Consider the following 16,629-nt stretch of genomic DNA (forward strand, 5'->3'; position numbering starts at 1 on the left):
GACATGACGGTATTTCCCCTTAAGGTGTTTGGCACCTTCTAGAGCTCACTGGGGGTGCAGGACATATGGAGGAGACATAACCCTACAGGCAGGGATTATACTTGTGCCTCCCGGGCACAAAACACGCTCTCCCAAATTGATCTTTTCCTTACCTCTAGTTCTATGGAACTACTGATTACAGACGCTAAGATTACTAATATTACAATTTCAGATCATGCCCCTATCTCTCTGACTCTTTTGCAGTCTCCTCAGCCCACTAACAAACGAGTGTTTCGCTTTCCAACTCACCTCACTAAATCTCCTGACTTTAACATGTACCTGACGAAACAATGGGACGACTTTGTAGCCAATAATAGATCACACTTAAATACCACAGCTGTTTTTTGGGAGGCAGTCTTTAGGGGGGATATAATTGCATACCTTACTAAGCAGAAACGCCTTCAGAAGAGTAGGGAAATACACAACTGACTATAACTTATGCTCGCTACTGCCAATATCCTACCCCGACCAACAGATCCTCCTACTTTGCGGCGAGGAGGGAGAGAGATACCTTTCTGCTGCAAAACACAATACGCCAAGAAAACAGAAGCCAGGGACACTGTTTGAGGCACGGTAACAGATCTGGGAAGTTTTTAGCTTCTTTGGTTAAAATCAAACAGAAAAAACACAAATATTCCAAGAGCGCCAACTATAAGGCAAAGGAAAAATCTAACAAATACATCAGTGATTATCAAACATTATCAAACATTTAATTCAACATATAGTTAAAACATGGATCCATGTAACAAATAGACTTAAAAATTGGAATTTCACAGTACTAGCAGATAAATACTAAAAACACAATGGTTGCTAAAAACAATAAAGGGGTATATGGGTATGTCACCAATTACGGGGATATACAAAATTATAAAAAAGTTCAGATATGTCAATTGAAGTCTATGTATTTGAAAAGTCCAGTGAATAAATCCAGTGAAAATAACCAGTGAAAAAAATCAGTGAAAAAATCAAATATAAAAATAAACTGATGATAAAAAGAGCTATCGAGGGGAGTTGACAGGACACGTGGCGGGAAACATTTCCAGTCACTGATTGGATGTCACACTCTGTTGGAAGTTTGTTCGAGGGAGTCGAAAGAACCAGTTTCCGACCTTAATTACTTTAGATTTGTGATTCAACAAGTGAGCAAGTCCTGGCAAAAATTGCGGCTTTAGGGATTACCAGAGTTTATATTGAAAAGGAAAGTAAAACCATCTATCTCAAAGAGTTCATCACCATCATTCATATGGAGTTAGCCACAAGGAGGATTATTCACTAATATTTAATTACTAAGACTTTCACCTGCATTATACTATATACACACTATTTATATTTATTCTTATATTTTTATTTTTGTTTAACCGGATTTCATATATATATTTTTTCACCCGGATTCTACACATACACAATTTTATTCTGTCATATATTTTGTCACCTATTTTTTGACACTTATTTTTGACACCTATTTTTAGGGGATCCCCCATTTTTAAGTTTTAATATATTTTTTATATATTTTTATACATTTTTTATATTTTTTACATCATTTTTTTCACACTTTTTTTCACAACCTCCCTCCAAGGGATTTTTTTCGATAGCTCTTTTTATCATCAGTTTATTTTTATATTTGATTTTTTCACTGATTTTTTTCACTGGTTATTTTCACTGGATTTATTCACTGGACTTTTCAAATACATAGACTTCAATTGACATATCTGAACTTTTTTATAATTTTGTATATCCCCGTAATTGGTGACATACCCATATACCCCTTTATTGTTTTTAGCAACCATTGTGTTTTTAGTATTTATCTGCTAGTACTGTGAAATTCCAATTTTTAAGTCTATTTGTTACATGGATCCATGTTTTAACTATATGTTGAATTAAATGTTTGATAATGTTTGATAATCACTGATGTATTTGTTAGATTTTTCCTTTGCCTTATAGTTGGCGCTCTTGGAATATTTGTGTTTTTTCTGTTGTTCTCACTAGGGTAAGCTAGATACCCTTTATCCAGGAGCTATAAGGAACCGGGCTGAGCGCTGTTAGATATCTTGTACTCCGTTAAAATCAAACAAGCAAATAGGGGGGTGCCAGTTATCAAGAGTCAAGGTCACTTAACAAATAACACATCTGACATAGTATCAGAGTTTGCAAATTATTATTCTAAACTATACCAATCGCTGCCAGCTCAAGAAAATGCACAGAGAACATTCTGAGATAAACTTACCCTTACGGCTGACCAAATCGACGACTTAAATGCCCTGATATCCCAAGAGGAGGTTACCCAAACAATTAAATCACTTGCTCTCGGGAAAACCCCCGGTCCGGATGGGCCCCCAACCAAATTTTATAAACTTTTGTCAGACCAAATTTCCCCTGTGCTAACCACACTATTTGATCATTACTTTACGCAACAATACACCCCTTCTACTAATTTCTCTGGCGCAAACATTACCGTCATACACAAACTCGGTAGGGACCCCACTCTCCCCGAGTCGTATAGACCTATATCCCTTTTAAACGTCGATTATAAACTGCTAACCAAACTTCAGGCCAATCGACTGAAACATGTCCTTCCCCATGTTCTGCACCCGGACAAAACTGGTTTCACCGCTAACCAATCTTCGGTAGCTAATATTCGGAGAGTCCTCCATGCAGTAATCCACCACTGGTTGGCAAGGCAGGATGGAAGGATTCATGCTCTCCCGGAGACCTTCCTGCTGTCTTTCGACGCAGAGAAGGCGTTCGATAGGGTAGAGAGGGCCCATCTTTTTCTCTCTATGGAGAATTTCGTAATATCAGGCCACTTCATTTATTTTCTTAGAAATATCTACTCTAACCCCGTGGCTTATTTGCTAACTAATAACCTTTATTCCCCGCCGGTCTATCTTCAGAGAGGAACCCGCCAGGGCTGCCTGCTCTCCCCACTCCTTTTTAACTTGGCACTGGAGCCCTTAGCAATCTATTTACGATCAATCTTCCCTGGTATTAACCTGAACTCCCACAAGCTCCAAATTGCCCTCTATGCGGATGATATGTTGCTTTTCATATCAGACCCACAGATTTACGTCCCAACTATCCTAGACTCGATTCAGCTATTTGGAGAATTCTCAGGCTACAAGATAAATGTCTCAAAATCAGAGATTCTATGGTTGAATTGCAAAACAAAGGATGTAGCATCACTGTACCCTTTTCGCACTTCTGACACTCGCTTAACTTATCTAGGCATTCACATTTCTGCTAATCCGCAACAATGGTACCATCAAAACAAAACCCCCATAATTCAGCAAGTTAAGACTGACTTGAACACCTGGCAGAAAATACCGCTCTCTCTGATTGGTATTATTAAAATGATGGTTTTGCCTAGGCTCCTATACCCAATGCAGGTGCTCCCCCTTCTTTTGCAACGGAAAGATATATCACTGCTCAACAGCATGTTTCGAACCTTTCTCTGGAAAGGTGGCAAACCTCGAATAGGTGCACATAAATTGTATCTCCCCTACTCGAAGGGAGGACTGGGCTTAATAAACCTCCTTTATTATAACTGGGCCTCCCTGACAAAGTTTGCATTGGATTGGAAACTGAATACTCAGCACTTCTCTAGTGCTCACCTTGAGGTCTCGCTGCCCCAAGTGTCTCCCTCCTACTTGCCTCACGCCACTTTATCAGAATTTCCAACGACTATTTAAAATCACCTTATGTTTTGTGATATACTTTTGGGTTGGAGAGCAATGACCAAAGCCTTTACTTGGGACCCTAGCCACACCAAAAACCTACCCATTAAGATTTTTACCTCGTTCAATGTACCCTGTCTTTAACACTTGAAAGTCACTGGGCGTAGATAATATAGACAAACTGTTACTAAATCAGTTTTGCCCTTTGACGCTATATGCAGGAAATACTTAAAGAGACAGTTTACTCAAACATTTTCTCCCCTTTAATTTGTTCCCAATGATCCACTTTACCTGCTGGAGTGTATTCAATTGTTTACAAGTAGCTCCTTTACCCTTATATTGGCATTTGAAATTGTTAATTTAGCATGTGGTATCCCCACCTATTCTGAAAGTTTGTGGCCGCGCGTACCAGCTATAGATAAGCTTTGTAAACACAGCCAGCAGAAGAAATTACACTCCCAGTGTGATAAAGCAGAGATAAGGTAATAAAATGTTGATTTTCCATTGTTCTCTCAAAGTATTGGTGATTGTTTTAAGGACAGATATAAGATAAAGAAGCAGGTATATGTGCACAATGTGATACAGTAATGAGATCTGATTATACCTACAAGCTCAACCTATTTTATTAGGCTGTGGCTTCAAAACACAAAATCAGAGCTTTAATATACAGAAATAAACCTTAAAAAGCTAATTTTCATACATTTTTTACTCTGCAGTTGGTAAAAAAAGCAATTGTAAACACATTAAGGGAAAAACTATTTTACAGTATACTGTCCCTTTAATCCCATACACTAGTAGATTTGCCTACTTTCAAGTCCGGCATTATATCAATCACGTTTTGCAGAGCTGTGTGACATTTTGGGACAAATCACCTTTTGCTCGAACTGTTGCACAGTTTCAGATGCACACCTTTGCCATATCCCCCATCTATAGTGTGCTGATACAAGCCAAAATCCCTACTATACAGTCAAGCCTTTTAGCTGTTTGGAATAGGTTACCTAGCATGTCTGCTGTTAAAACTATTTATGCTAGTTTGAGCCTAACATGGTCTGCAACTCTTGCAGCTGACCTTAGAGAATCTCAGATAAGAGTCCTTTATCAAGACTACCTCACCCCAAGCAGATTGAGTAAGTGGAGGAAAGATTTTTCTAATGTTTGTGGCAAGTGTTCCGACCCATACTTTCTACACTATACCTGGTATTGCCTCAAGATTCGCAGATACTGGAGTCAAGTATCCTTTTGGCTCGCAAGAATCACATCTAGGTCTATCACCCTTACATCCACACAGATTCTGTTTTTAGACCAATTGGTGGCTTTAGGACAAGATAAGAAGTTGTTTATCAATACTATACCTTTAGCTAGAAAATGTGTCTTCCACAAATGGCTTCACAGAGAAGCACTATCAATTATGTTTCTTAAGCAAATGATGTTGAAAAATATGTTGCGTGAACAGTGTGATACTTTATTTGCTGTCAATGCAGGGTGATGTGCTTCATTGGAAAATGGAGACTTTTAAAAAAAATTCTTAGATCCCCCGACCCAGAAGCAAATACTGTACCCTTTTAAAAATACTATCTACATGATGGAAGAGAATCTTAGGGGTGAATGGAACATCTGGTCCAATGACCCAGGTAATTAAGTGGTGGCGAAAGATGTATGAAACAGCCACCACAAGTTTAGTGATGCCTTGTAACTGATTCACTGTGTTTCAATAATTTAGTTGTGAGTTATAGCAGTGCGTGGATGTGGATGTTAATGTTATCGATTATTTTTCTATCTTTCACCCTGGGGCCCATAGGTAGCTGCAGGGTTCTTTAGATATCAAATGTTAAAAAAAAAAACTTTTCAGTAGACAACATGGAGACAAATGGCCCCTATTATGGGGTGAAGACTTATGGACTAATTACCAACTGATGACTTTGATTTAGAAATGTTTCTCCTTTGCCTGTTTATTATGGTGAGTATTCTTGATTGTAAGATCACTTACTGGTCTGTCGTGATTATGTATGTTGGTACTGATATTTGTTTGCCTATTGATAATAAAAATAAAGTTATAAAAAATTCCTTTATTGGTGTGAATCGAAGGGCTACTCTTGGAGTAGGATCAGGATTCTAAGAATGTTGTCCTTTCTCCAGGAAGGTCTGGAGAAAGGGTTGTCAGTCAGTTCTCTGAAATGTCAGATTTCTGCATTATCTATTCTTTTACCTAAGCATCTGGCGGATGTGCCAGATGTTCAATCTTTTTGTCAGGCCCTGGTCAGAATCATGCCTGTCTTTAAACCTGTTGCTCATCCTTGGAGCCTTAATCTTGTTCTTAAAGTTTTGCAGCAGGCTCCGTTTGAGCCAATGCATTGCATAGATATTAAGTTGTTATATTAGAAGGTTTTGTTTCTTATTGCTATCTCTTCTGCTCAAAGAGTTTCGGAACTCTCGGTTTTGCAGTGTGATTCGCCTTACCTTATCTTTCATGCGAATAAGGCGGTTCTTCGTACTAAATTGGGATTTTTCCCTTAAGTGGTTTCGGATAGAAATAATAATCAGGAAATTGTTGTTCCTTCTCTCTGTCCCAATCCTTCTCATAAGGAACGTCTGTTGCACAACTTGGATGTTGTGCGTGTTCTAAAATTCTACCTACAGGCGACTAAGGATTTTCGACAGTCTTCTGCTCTGTTTGTTTCTTTCTCAGGAAAGCGTAAGGGACAGAAGGCTACTGCTACTTCTCTTTCCCTCTGGTTGAGAAGTATTATTCGTTTTGCATATGAGACTGCTGGTCAGCAGTCTCCTGAGAGAATTACAGCTCATTCCACTAGGGCTGTCTCCTCTTCTTGGGCTTTCAAAAATGAAGGTTCTGTGGAACAGATTTGCAAGGCTGCAACTTGGTCCTCTCTGCATACTTTTTCAAAATTTTCCAAATTTGATACTTTTACCTCGGCTGAGGCCTCTTTTGGGAGAAAGGTTCTTCAAGCGATGGTGCCTTCTGTTTAGGTCTGACTGTCTTGTTCTCCCTCCCTATTCATTCCGTATCCTCTAGCTTGGGTATTGGTTCCCACTAGTAATTGGAATGACGTAGTGGACTCTCCATGTCTTAGGAAAGAAAACAAAATGTATGCTTACCTGATTTCTTTCTTTCCTGACATGGAGAGTCCATGACCCCACCCTTAGTTAGACAGTTATTTTTGACTAAACCTCAGGCACCTCTACACCTTTGTGTTATTCCTGTTTCCGTTATTTTATTTTACATGTCAAAGACTTATACCATTGGAAAGGGACGATTACCTTTCCAGTGGTGGGTCTTGGGGGTCTGTAGCTGCTTAGATGTCTGAGATACAGGCATTTAAGCAGCATGCCCCCATTTCCCTATAACTGACAATTGTCAGTTTTAAATAAAGTTGCCTGATGACGTCATCGCGCAAAACGCGAAGCCCTGGCTATGCCTGTCACTATACAGGACAGATCACCAGACTGGGTGGAGGTCCCCAGACCTCCATCAAGGTGGGTGAGTGCTAGCGACGGCTCAGAGCCATCATTAGCACCCCAGTGGGAAACTTTGTGACAGCTCAGAGCCATTGTTGGCACTCAAGGGGTTAATATACTTTTTACCTGTTTCTAAGCCTCTGCAGACTGCCCCCTTATCTCAGATCTTTTGACAGACTTGCATTTAAGCCAATCAGTGGTGACTCATAAATAACTCCATGGGAGTGAACAAAATGTTATCTATATGACACACGTGAACTAGCAGTGTCTAACTGTGAAAAACTGTCAAAATGCACTGAGATGAGAGGCAGTTCAATGGCTTAGAAATTAGCATATGAGCCTACCTAGGTTTAGCTTTCGAAAAAGAATACCAAGAGAACAAAGCAAATTTGACGATAATTGTAAATTGGAAAGTTGTTTAAAATTGCATGCCCTATCTAAACCATGAAAGTTTAATTTTGGCTAGACTGTCCCTTTAACCACTATGGAAATATTGAACTGTTTTACACCCACTGACTTCCAGTGATATAGACATAGCAATGAGTTTACCATTATAGCAGTAGAGAATGGTTTTACACCCCTTGACTGCTGGCAAAACACCTAGATAAAAAAAAAAGATAAAAAGCTAAGTTTAACCATATTTTCAAATGATATAAGCCTTCTAGCTTGACAATGTAAGCAAAACAGCCATACCCTTTTGAATTACCCTTGTAGCAGTTTATAAAATTCTGGCTTTGGGGTTTTTTTTATGCCCACATCCACACACTATGTATTTTTCTGCTTTTACACAGGTGTTGACAGGTACATATGCTCTGTGCAGTGAACACGCCTACCAATCAGCACCTAATAATGACAATTAAATATTTAAAAAGGCTAAAGTAACATTTTTATTTTAACATATTTAATATGGAGCAGATCCTCATCAGATCTTTCTAGTAGTAACTGTGTCTAAACAGTTCTTCAGATATAAGAATTGTACCCAGATCCAGATAAAAAAAAAATGTTGTTTTTAATATTACTCATAGTCAAGACAAAACCTTTTAAAGGCACAACCACCACAGAAAAAAAGTATAAAGCACGTGTCCACTATATTTCCCCATTATCTCTCTCTTTCTGTGTTTTTGTTTTTCTCTTGTGCTGTTTCTCCCTTTTTCCTCTGTATTTTCCTTTTTCCATTTAGCAATATATGATGGTGAATATTTTATGCAGATAACATGGTTTTAGGAGTAATAGTTTAGCTAATCTTCAAAATTATAAAGACCACATGGACACATTAAACATTGATCTGTGTTTTTTTCAAACACTGCAGTATAAATGTAGTATAAATATATAAATGATCTATATACAATATGCAGTGCAATATGCAGAGAGGCAAATATATATATATATATATATATATATATATATATATATATATATATATATATATATATAAATATGACGGTCTTTGATCATGCCATTATCTAATTTATTGCAATCGGCTAAATGCTTTGGCCTATAAATTTAACACTGCTATGGGGAAAGCATTGCTGGGGTGAGCATTGTAGTATTGTAACGTCATCTGTTCACATCTCTTAAGTGAACATCTATAAGTGAGACACTAAAATTGGGCAAAAGAATTATGCAAGAATAGAACAAGGATTGGACAAGGGACAAGGCAAATTCTGTGTTTTATCCACTGTTTGAGTATTTTGTAAAAATGCTCAATATCTTTATATTCCTTTTTGCCACCTTTTGTCTCTACAACAAACTACTTTACTCAATTACTCCTTCCCTCTCACCACCTGCACTGCTCGTTAGCCCATCTCTCTTAACCTCACCTTACTTTTGTATTCATGAACTTCACACATTACTAAAGACTCCCCCTCGCACCTCATCCCAAAACTAGTCTCATTATTGCAAATCTACATCTCATCTCATGTCACTCTCACTCTTGCTCATACTAGCTGCTGGTGACATATCTCCTAATCCTGGTCCCCCACAACTTCCTAGCCTTGCACACCCATGTGTGCCTTTCAATAGACTTCAAAAACAAAACTCTGGTAACCTTAATCTCATTCCTCTGGCATCTAAAGCCTCTGCCCCTTCACTTGTGCATTCTGGAACTCTCGCTTTGTTTGCAACAAGCTCACTTCTATACCTGACCTCTATCTCCCACTCTCTCAATCTTCTGGCTCTCACAGAAACCTGGCCCCTGTTACAGATGATTAAGTTTCTGCCCTTATATTATCCTGTCCCCTCGACCCCATCCCCTCACAGCTACTCCCAGCTCTCTCTTCTACCCTTACCCCTATACTCACACACATCTTCAACCTCTCCCTCAGCACTGGTATATTTCCCTAATTTCTTAAACACGCACTGGTCACACCTATACTCAAAAAAATTTCTCTCGACCCAACCTCCCCATCCATCTACCGCCCTATTTCCCTACTCCCTGTTGTCTCGAAGCTTCTCGAAAAGCTAGTATATGTACGTTTATCCCATTTCCTTACACTAAACTCCCTCCTTGACCCACTGTAATTTGGATTTCACCCCAACCACTCCACTGAGACAGCAATTGTTAAGGTTACCAACGACCTACTTACAGCAAAATCCAAAGGCTACTTCTTTCTGCTTATCCCTTTCTGCTTATCCTCCTTGATCTGTCTGCAGCTTTTGATACTGTCGACCACCCACTTTTGCTCCAAACCCTCCAATCTTCGGCATTTGCAACACAGCTCTCCCGTGGTTCTCTTCCTATCTGTATAACCGTACGTGTAGTGTAGCCTTCTCTGGGGCATCCTCTGCCCCTTTACCACTTTCTGTTGGAGTACCGCAAGGCTATGTCCTTGGTCCGGTTCTCTTTTCAATCTACACATCATCTTTAGGTTCCTTAATAAAGTCCCATGGGTTTCAATACCATTTGTATGCCGATGACACCCAAATCTACCTCTCTGCACCAGACCTATCTTCTTCCTTGCAAACCTGTGTCACTAACTGTCTTTCTCATATATCATCTTGGATGTCCTCTCACTACCTTAAGCTAAATCTCTCCAAAACTGAGCTCCATATTTCTCTTGTTAAGTGTATCCAGTCCACGGATCATCCATTACTTATGGGATATTCTCCTTCCCAACAGGAAGTTGCAAGAGGATCACCCACAGCAGAGCTGCTATATAGCTCCTCCGCTCACTGCCATACCCAGTCATTCTCTTGCAACTCTCAACTAAGATGGAGGTCGTAAGAGGACTGTGGTGTTTTATACTTAGTTTATTTCTTCAATCAAAAGTTTGTTATTTTTAAATGGTACCGGAGTGTACTGTTTATCTCGGGCAGTATTTGGAAGAAGAATCTGCCTGCGTTTTCTATGATCTTAGCAGAAGTAACTAAGATCCTTTGCTGTTCTCACATTTTCTGAGGAGTGAGGTAACTTCAGAGGGGCAATAGCGTGCAGGTTTTCCTGCAATAAGGTATGTGCAGTTAAAATATTTTTCTAGGGATGGAATTTGCTAGAAAATGCTGCTGATACCGAAGTAATGTAAGTAAAGCCTTAAATGCAGTGATAGCGACTGGTATCAGGCTTATTAATAGAGATACATACTCTTATAAAAGTGTATTTTAAAACATTTGCTGGCATGTTTAATCGTTTTTTATATATGTTTGGTGATAAAACTTATTGGGGCCTAGTTTTTTCCACATGGCTGGCTTGAATTTTGCCTAGAAACAGTTCCTGGAGGCTTTCCACTGTTGTAATATGAGTGGGAGTGGCCTATTTTAGCGCTTTTTTGTGCAGAAAAAATTACAGACACAGACATCCAGCTTCTTCCTGCATGTTCCAGGACTTCTCTGGAGGGCTCAAAAGGCTTCAAAAGTCGTATTGAGGGAGGTAACAAGCCACAGTAGAGCTGTGGCAGTTGTTGTGACTGTTTAAAAAACGTTTTTGTCATTTGTTATTCCGTTTTTGGTATTAAGGGGTTAATCATCCATTTGCAAGTGGGTGCAATGCTCTGCTAACTTGTTACATACACTGTAAAAATTTCGTTAGTGTAACTGCCTTTTTTCACTGTTATTTCAAATTTTGATAAAATTTGTGTTTCTTAAAGGCGCAGTAACGTTTTTTATATTGCTTGTAAACTTGTTTTAAGTGTTTTCCAAGCTTGCTAGTCTCATTGCTAGTCTGTTTAAACATGTCTGATACAGAGGAACCTACTTGTTCATTATGTTTGAAAGCCATGGTGGAGCCCCATAGGAGAATGTGTACTAAATGTATTGATTTCACCTTAAACAGTAAAGATCAGTCTTTATCTATAAAAGAATTATCACCAGAGGGTTCTATCGAGGGGGAAGTTATGCCGACTAACTCTCCCCACGTGTCAGACCCTTCGCCTCCCACTCAGGGGACGCACGCTAATATGGCGCCAATTACATCAGGGACGCCCATAGCGATTACCTTGCAGGACATGGCTGCAATCATGAATAATACTCTGTCAGAGGTAGCTCTGGGGTTAGGAGAGATACAGAGCACGCAAATGCTGTAAGAGCCATGTCTGATACTGCGTCACAGTATGCAGAACATGAGGACGGAGAGCTTCATTCTGTGGGTGACATCTCTGACTCAGGGAAACCTGATTCAGAGATTTCTAATTTTAAATTTAAGCTTGAGAACCTCCGTGTATTGCTTGGGGAGGTATTAGCTGCTCTGAATGACTGTAACACAGTTGCAATTCCAGAGAAATTGTGTAGGCTGGATAGATACTATGCGGTGCCGGTGTGTACTGACGTTTTTCCTATACCTAAAAGGCTTACAGAAATTATTAGTAAGGAGTGGGATAGACCCGGTGTACCCTTTTCCCCACCTCCTATATTTAGAAAAATGTTTCCAATAGACGCCACTACATGGGACTTATGGCAGAAGGTCCCTAAGGTGGAGGGAGCAGTTTCTACTTTAGCAAAGCGTACCACTATCCCGGTTGAGGACAGTTGTGCTTTTTCAGATCCAATGGATAAAAAATTGGAGGGTTACCTTAAGAAAATGTTTATTCAACAAGGTTTTATTTTGCAGCCCCTTGCATGCATTGCGCCTGTCACTGCTGCGGCGGCATTCTGGTTTGAGGCCCTGGAAGAGGCCATCCATACATCTCCATTGGAGGAAATTATTAACAAGCTTAGAACGCTTAAGCTAGCTAACTCATTTGTTTCTGATGCCATTGTTCATTTGACTAAACTAACGGCTAGGAATTCCGGATTCGCCATCCAGGCGCGTAGGGGGCTATGGCTTAAATCCTGGTCAGCTGACGTGACTTGAAAGTCTAAATTACTCAACATTCCTTTCAAGGGGCAGACCTTATTCGGGCCTGGTTTGAAGGAAATTATTGCTGACATTACTGGAGGCAAGGGTCATACCCTTCCTCAGGACAGGGCCAAATCAAAGGCCAAACAGTCTAATTTTCGTGCCTTTAGAAATTTCAAGGCAGGAGCAGCATCAACTTCCTCCGCTTCAAAACAAGAGGGAACTGTTGCTCATTCCAGACAGGCCTGGAAACCTAACCAGGCCTGGAACAAGGGCAAGCAGGCCAGAAAACCTGCTGCTGCCCCCAAGACAGCATGAAGGAACGGCCCCCAATCCGGAAACGGATCTAGTGGGGGGCAGACTTTCTCTCTTCGCCCAGGCGTGGGCAAATGATGTTCAGGATCCCTGGGCGTTGGAGATCATATCTCAGGGATATCTTCTGGACTTCAAAGCTTCTCCTCCACAAGGGAGATTTCATCTTTCAAGGTTATCAGCAAACCAGATAAAGAAAGAGGCATTCCTAAGCTGTGTGCAAGACCTCCTTGTAATGGGAATTATCCATCCAGTTCCGCGGACGGAACAGGGACAGGGGTTTTATTCAAATCTGTTTGTGGTTCCCAAGAAAGAGGGAACCTTCAGACCAATCTTGGTTCTAAAGATCTTAAACAAATTCCTCAGCGTTCCATCATTCAAAATGGAAACTATTCGGACCATCCTACCCATGATCCAAGAGGGTCAGTACATGACCACAGTGGACTTAAAGGATGCCTACCTTCACATTCCGATTCACAAAGATCATCATCGGTTCCTAAGGTTTGCCTTTCTAGACAGGCATTACCAATTTGTAGCTCTTCCCTTCGGGTTGGCCACAGCCCAGAGAATTTTTACAAAGGTTCTGGGCTCACTTCTGGCGGTTCTAAGACCGCGAGGCATAGCGGTGGCTCCGTATCTAGACGACATCCTGATACAGGCGTCAAGCTTTCAAATTGCCAAGTCTCATACAGAGATAGTTCTGGCATTTCTGAGGTCGCATGGGTGGAAAGTGAACGTGGAAAAGAGTTCTCTATCCCCACTCACAAGAGTCACCTTTCTAGGGACTCTTATAGATTCTGTAGAGATGAAAATTTACCTGACGGAGTCCAGGTTATCAAAACTTCTAAATGCTTGCCGTGTCCTTCATTCCATTCCACGTCCGTCAGTGGCTCAGTGCATGGAAGTAATCGGCTTAATGGAAGCGGCAATGGACATAGTGCCATTTGCGCGCCTGCATCTCAGACCGCTGCAATTATGCATGCTAAGTCAGTGGAATGGGGATTACTCATATGACCTTTCGCAGGCCAGATTGGACGATTGTAACAAGAGATGCCAGCCTTCTAGGTTGGGGCGCAGTCTGGAACTCCCTGGATCGTGGACTCAGGAGGAGAAACTCCTCCCAATAAATATTCTGGAGTTAAGAGCAATATTCAATGCTCTTCTAGCTTGGCCTCAGTTAGCAATCCTGAGGTTCATCAGATTTCAGTTGGACAACATCACGACTGTGGCTTACATCAACCATCAAGGGGGAACCAGGAGTTCCCTAGCGATGTTAGAAGTCTCAAAGATAATTCGCTGGGCAGAGTCTCACTCTTGCCACCTGTCAGCGATCCACATCCCAGGTGTAGAGAACTGGGAGGCGGATTTTCTAAGTCGTCGGACTTTTCATCCGGGGGAGTGGGAACTCCATCCGGAGGTGTTTGCTCAACTGATCCATCGTTGGGGCAAACCAGAACTGGATCTCATGGCGTCTCGCCAGAACGCCAAGCTTCCTTGTTACGGATCCAGGTCCAGGGACCCGGGAGCGACGCTGATAGATGCTCTAGCAGCCCCTTGGTTCTTCAACCTGGCTTATGTGTTTCCACCGTTTCCTCTGCTCCCTCGACTGATTGCCAAAATCAAGCAGGAGAGAGCATCAGTGATTCTGATAGCGCCTGCGTGGCCACGCAGGACCTGGTATGCAGACCTAGTGGACATGTCATCCTTTCCACCATGGACTCTGCCTCTGAGGCAGGACCTTCTAATACAAGGTCCTTTCAATCATCCAAATCTAATTTCTCTGAGACTGACTGCATGGAGATTGAACGCTTGATTCTATCAAGGCGTGACTTCTCCGAGTCAGTCATTGATACCTTAATACAGGCACGAAAGCCTGTCACCAGGAAAATCTACCATAAGATATGGCGTAAATATCTTTATTGGTGTGAATCCAAGAATTACTCATGGAGTAAGGTTAGGATTCCTAGGATATTGTCCTTTCTCCAAGAGGGTTTGGACAAAGGATTATCAGCTAGTTCTTTAAAAGGACAGATTTCTGCTCTGTCTATTCTTTTGCAGAAGCGTCTGGCAGAGGTTCCAGACGTCCAGGCATTTTGTCAGGCTTTGGTTAGAATTAAGCCTGTGTTTAAAACTGTTGCTCCCCCATGGAGCTTAAACTTGGTTCTTAAAGTTCTTTAAGGAGTTCCGTTTGAACCCCTTCATTCCATTGATATTAAACTTTTATCTTGGAAAGTTCTGTTTTTGATGGCTATTTCCTCAGCTCGAAGAGTCTCTGAGCTATCTGCCTTACAATGTGATTCTCCTTATCTGATTTTTCATGCAGATAAGGTAGTTCTGCGTACCAAACCTGGGTTTTTACCTAAGGTGGTTTCTAACAAGAATATCAATCAAGAGATTGTTGTTCCATCATTGTGTCCTAATCCTTCTTCAAAGAAGGAACGTCTTTTACATAATCTGGACGTAGTCCGTGCCTTGAAGTTTTACTTACAAGCTACTAAAGATTTTCACCAAACATCTTCCCTGTTTGTCGTTTACTCTGGACAGAGGAGAGGTCAAAAAGCTTCGGCAACCTCTTTTTCCTTTTGGCTTCAGAGCATAATTCGCTTAGCCTATGAGACTGCTGGACAGCAGCCCCCTGATAGGATTACAGCTCATTCTACTAGAGCTGTGGCTTCCACCTGGGCCTTTAAAAATGAGGCCTCTGTTGAACAGATTTGCAAGGCTGCGACTTGGTCTTCGCTTCACACCTTTTCAAAATTTTACAAATTTGATACTTTGCTTCTTCGGAGGCTGTTTTTGGGAGAAAGGTTCTTCAGGCAGTGGTTCCTTCCGTTTAATCCTGCCTTGTCCCTCCTATCATCCGTGTACTTTAGCTTTGGTATTGGTATCCCATAAGTAATGGATGATCCGTGGACTGGATACACTTAACAAGAGAAAACAGAATTTATGCTTACCTGATAAATTTATTTCTCTTGTAGTGTATCCAGTCCATGGCCCGGCCTGTCCTTTTAAGGCAGGTCTAAATTTTAATTAAACTACAGTCACCACTGCACCCTATGGTTTCTCCTTTCTCATCTTGTTTCGGTCGAATGACTGGATATGGCAGTGAGGGGAGGAGCTATATAGCAGCTCTGCTGAGGGTGATCCTCTTGCAACTTCCTGTTGGGAAGGAGAATATCCCATAAGTAATGGATGATCCGTGGACTGGATACACTACAAGAGAAATAAATTTATCAGGTAAGCATAAATTATGTTTTTTTCCCCCTTCTTCAAAAATCTTCACCCCCAACTTCTCTATAACTGTCAATAACTCCATCATTACCCCTACCCCACATGCTCGATGTCTTGGAGTCATACTTGACTTAGATCTTTCTTTCACTCCTCACATTCAGTCCTTGGCTAAAACATGCCGCTTCCACCTTAAAAACATATCTAAAATTAGACATTTACTTTCACAAGACACAACTAAGATTCTAGTCCACTCTCTAATCCTTTCCCGCCTTGATTACTGAAACTCCATCCTCTCTGGTCTCCCTAGCTGCAGCCTAGCTCCTTTACAATCCATAATGAATGCCTCTGCCAGGCTCATCTTCCTTACACGTCGCTCTTCATCTGCTGCACCTCTCTGCCAATCCCTTCACTGGCTTCCTCTTGCCTCTAGGATTAAACACAAAATTCTCACTCTGACATACAAAGCCCTCAACTGCACTGCTCCCCCGTATATCTCAGACCTTGTCTCCAGATAATCTCCCTCCCGACCCCTTCGCTCTGCCCATGATCTCCTAATCTCCTCCTCTCGTTACCTCCTCACATTCCCGTTTACAAGACTTCTCCAGACTGGCTCCCATCTTGTTAAACACTCTG

At 41.1% G+C, this 16,629-nt stretch overlaps 1 protein-coding gene across 1 annotated transcript in view; it reads left to right on the plus strand.

Annotated features, from left to right (window-relative positions):
- Window positions 1-16,629, plus strand: part of JADE3 (jade family PHD finger 3) — a 192,296-nt gene that overhangs the window by 141,541 nt on the left and 34,126 nt on the right. The gene's annotated exons all lie outside the window — the stretch shown is intronic.

This window comes from Bombina bombina, chromosome 3, assembly GCF_027579735.1.
Source record: "Bombina bombina isolate aBomBom1 chromosome 3, aBomBom1.pri, whole genome shotgun sequence".
NCBI classification, from domain to species: domain Eukaryota; kingdom Metazoa; phylum Chordata; class Amphibia; order Anura; family Bombinatoridae; genus Bombina; species Bombina bombina.